Source organism: Suricata suricatta, chromosome 2 (genome assembly GCF_006229205.1).
Source record: "Suricata suricatta isolate VVHF042 chromosome 2, meerkat_22Aug2017_6uvM2_HiC, whole genome shotgun sequence".
Classification (NCBI taxonomy): Eukaryota; Metazoa; Chordata; class Mammalia; order Carnivora; family Herpestidae; genus Suricata; species Suricata suricatta.
In genome coordinates, this window is record NC_043701.1 from 140,483,015 (window position 1) to 140,487,134 (window position 4,120).

The 4,120-nt window shown below is 51.5% G+C and overlaps 1 protein-coding gene across 1 annotated transcript in view; it reads right to left on the reverse strand.

Moving 5' to 3' along the window:
- The window catches only part of LOC115276094 (disks large homolog 5-like), a 14,723-nt gene that overhangs the window by 975 nt on the left and 9,628 nt on the right, over positions 1 to 4,120 (reverse strand). The window lies entirely within an intron of this gene.

The following is a 4,120-nucleotide window of genomic DNA, read 5'->3' on the forward strand; positions in this document are numbered from 1 at the left end:
CCAGGGAACCTGCAGAGGCGCCCTGGGGGAACCTATGGTCCTGGCTCATGCCCTCCTCATGGGAAGAGCAGGGCCGGCAGGGCAGAGGCGGTCCCTGGGCCCCTCCCAGTGCCACCCTTCCCTGTGACCTCAGGATGGGCTAGAAATTCTCCAGGAGAATCAGCAAGACTGAAGTCAAAGACAACATCACCACCACCACAAGGAAGCGGTCAGCAGCTGCTCACAGATCCTTCTTCTGAAGGAAACATAAGCACAAACACAGCGGGTCCAAAGATGGGAAGGACCTCCTGGCCTTGGATGCCTTTTCCAAGGATGCCATTCCACCCTTTGAAGGCAAGTGGCTGAGCACATGCTCTCAGAGCTATGTCTGCTATTGACCACAAAAGATGCACAGCAGTGACAGTGACTTAGACCAGAGGGAGGCCCACCTGCTCTGGTGCAGAAGCAGTTGTCTGGGTTGGGGTGGTGGCACTGCTGTCCTCGGGGCCTGCCTTCTGTGGGACACTGCAACTCCAGCCATCGCATCCATCTCCAGGCAGCAGGAAGGAGGACAGGGCGAAGGTGTGCCGCGGCTGTGCGGGCCTCTGTAAGCGGCTCACCGGGAAGCCCCACCGTGTGACTCCTGCTCACCTGTCCCTGGCCGCATGCTGCTGCAAGACGACTGAGAAAGCAGGGTCCCAATGGCCTAGTGCCAGCCTTGGGAACGCAGGTTCTGCTAGGAAGCAAGAGAGGAAGGGTGGGTATCGGGTGGGCGGAAGCCGCCTCTGCCCAATGCGTTGCTTCCAGTTTGTTTGCAGTTATTCTAGGCTGTTTGATGGTAGCCAAGAGCCAGCGGTCCCTGTGGATTGTTGGCCTTTTCTGGATTCACTCCTGTGTCCATTAATGATCCTTACAAGGTCTTCCCGGGGCCAGGCACTGAGCCAGGGCTGGATTTGCCTATGCGGGAGCCTGAGACGTCCCCTGGGGAACTGCCCTTGTGGGAAGGGTGCGGGTGTCCTGCAAGCAGGAGGCTCTTGTGAGGGCCACCCCCGGGACCCTGGTGTGTGTCCTATGTCCTAGAATGTGGCCCTCATGGGCTGGCAGGCTGTGAAGGTGGCACTGGGCCGTAGCCGGTAGGACAGCTGGTTTCTTCCTTCCGTGCCTGCCTCCCCTGCTCCCCGTGACATCATGTCCTGAGCTAACGTATACGCTTACCCACCTGAGCCACGCAGGCGCCCCGATGTTTACATGTTTTCATGGAAACTGTAAGAAAGACTGTCTTTAGGCGCATGAACCTTTTGGCCATAACCGTTGCTTGGTTTTGCTGTTTGGCTTTCAAAGCCTGAAATATTGACTGTCTTGATCTTTACAGAAAAATCTGCTGATATATAATCAAAGTGAGGTTTTGTTCCTGTGACTTAGTGTTTTTATTTTTTTCTCCTTATATTTCTTTGATCTTTAATTTCACATCCCCCTTCCCCTTCTCCCGGAGAATCCATCTCTGATGTCTTTGGTCCGTGTCCTGGGGACGGGTCTTTGAAGAACAGTGATTTGCCCATTCATCCGTTTGGTTTTTCCGGGCTTTTTGCATTATATATTTGAAAGTTATGTTTGGGCACACACATTTTTTTATTTATTACCGTTACTAGGTTTTTGAGCCTTTTTTTCATAATGAAATAATCTTCATTTCCAACAGTGTTTCTCGCCTTAAAGTCTACTTTGTCTGAATCATGACGCCCATTTTCTCTTTGTTCTTGCTCGCCTACCTAGTTCCCCTTTCCCCTCCGTCTGCTTTAAACTGTTCTCCTATGAGAACTTGTAGGCTTTTTTTTTTTAATGTTTACTTATTTTTGAGAGAGAGAGAAAGAGTGTGACCAGGGAGGAGACACAGAATCTGAATCCGGCCCCAGGCTCTGAGCTCTCGGCACACAGCCTGATGCAGGGCTCAAACCCATGAACCATGAGATCACGGCCTGAGCCGAAGTTGGACGCTTATCTGACTGAGCCACCCAGGCGCCTCTAGGGTGTTTTTATTTAACCTACTGTGATAGTTTGTCTTTTATCATTTTTTCCAATATAATATGTGTATAGGAAGTGCACAGACATTTACAGAACAGCGTTCAGCACGAGCAGACTGAGCATACTTGGGACAATCCTTATCATTTGATCAGGGTATTTAATTACCTATTAAATATACTGGTAGGTTTGGATTTACTTTTACCATCTTACCATTTGTTTTCTGTTGTCCTGCCAGCCTGTCAGGTTTCTTTTGCACCCTTTTCTGATTTTTGTTTTGGATGAACCAAGTATTTCATTATTCGGCCCCCCACTCCATCTGCTTGTTTTTAGAATTCATTTTGTTCGTTCCTTGGGGGGTTACAGGAGGCTCATGGCGTATGTGTCTGCCTCACCACGCACATAAATCATTTCTCTTGCCGCTTCCCTAAAAATTCTAAAGCACGGGAACCCTCTGACCTCGAGGTACCTCCCTCTCACTGGTCCCGTCACAGCTTTCATTCCATGTGTGTTTAAGCCTGAGGCAGTGTCGTTGGTGTGCACACCAGTGATTCTTTTGTGCGTGGCCTGCTTCTGCTCTTTCCGCCTGCCTGCAGCTCCGCCCCCTCCGCCCGCCCCTGCTCTTTCCTTTCCGCTCAGCAGCATCCTTCAGCCTCTCTTGTTTCCCAGCTTCCCTAGACATTGCCCACAAGTGACACTGTGCGGGTTCAAGGTCCACCGCACCAGGATTCGGTACGTGTGTGTGGTGGCACGTACCACAGGAAGGTGAGTTACCATGTCACTTCACCTCCCAGGGTTGCAGTCTTGCTGTTGCTGTGGGGTGACCTAGCGCCTCCTGGGATGCAGGATCCTGGGGGACACATTCTCCCCGCATTGGCTCATCTTTTTCCCTGTCGTTTTTGGAGATTTTCACTGGATGTAGAATTTCAGACGGGCAGATCTTTTTGCGTTTTCAGCATACTGGTCTGTCTTTCGTGGCACATTCGGTTCCAAGGGCTGCGATAACAAATATCACAGGCTTGGTGGCTAACACAGTGCACGTTCATTCTCTCAGGGTTCTGGGGGCTAGAAGTCCAAAGTCAAGGTGTGGCAGGTCCACACTCCCTCCGAGGCATTAGGAGAGAATCTCTTCTTCGTCTTGCGGCTTCTGGTGGCTGCCAGGGCGCCAACCCGTGTGTCCAAGTCACCAGCATCTCACGTCTCTCTGCGCCATCTTCCTTCACCCTCCCTGTGTATGTGTGTGTGTGTGTGTGTGTGTGTCTCTGTGTGTGTGTCTGTGTGTGTGTGTGTGTGTCTCACAAGGCCACATGTGACTGCACTCAAGGCGCAGGCCATCCAGGATGAGCCCCTCCTCCGAAGATCGTTCCCTCACTCACTCTTTGCTCTTCAAGGGGACGGTCCCAGGTTCCGGGGCTGGGGGTGACTTGCTCTAGGGGGCACATTGCAGCCTCCCCCCACGTTGTCACCGGTGTGAAGTCCTCTCTCACATGGTTCTCAGCGCAGGAGGCAATGTTGTCTGACCCCCCCCCCCCCCCCGGCAGTCATGAAGATCTTCCTTGTCTGTGTTTGTCAGCGGTCCTGGAATGAGGTACGTGCGCAGTTTTACATCTACTCTCCTGGGGGTTCGGTGGGCGGTTCTTAGCACTTCCAAAATCTGAGGCCGAATGTTCTGGTCGGTTTTGGAAAAGGCAGGCCCGATGTTTCCCGACCAGTCCTTCTGTGCTGTTCTCGCTCCTTCTACATCTCAGCTCTGAGGTGGTGTCTCGGCAGTTCTGTCTGCCTTTCCATCTCTGTCTCTTTCCGGGCTTCTATCTGGATGTTTCCAGCGGACTTTTTTTTCCGCTCATCAATCCACATGCCTTTAAATTTACGGTCTTGACATCTTTAAGTCCAGTTCAGTTTCATAATGTGAAGTATGTACAAAATATCTCTAGAGCTTTTTCTCTGGCAACACTGAAACTGTCCCCACCACACACGAATTCTGCCTCCCCTCCCCAGACCCCACCTGGACCCCCACACCACCTTCTACTTCTGTTTCTGCGATTTTGACCATCACACATATCATGTGAGTGGAATCATACAGCACTTGTCTTTTTATGATGGGCTTTATTGCTTAGCCAATATC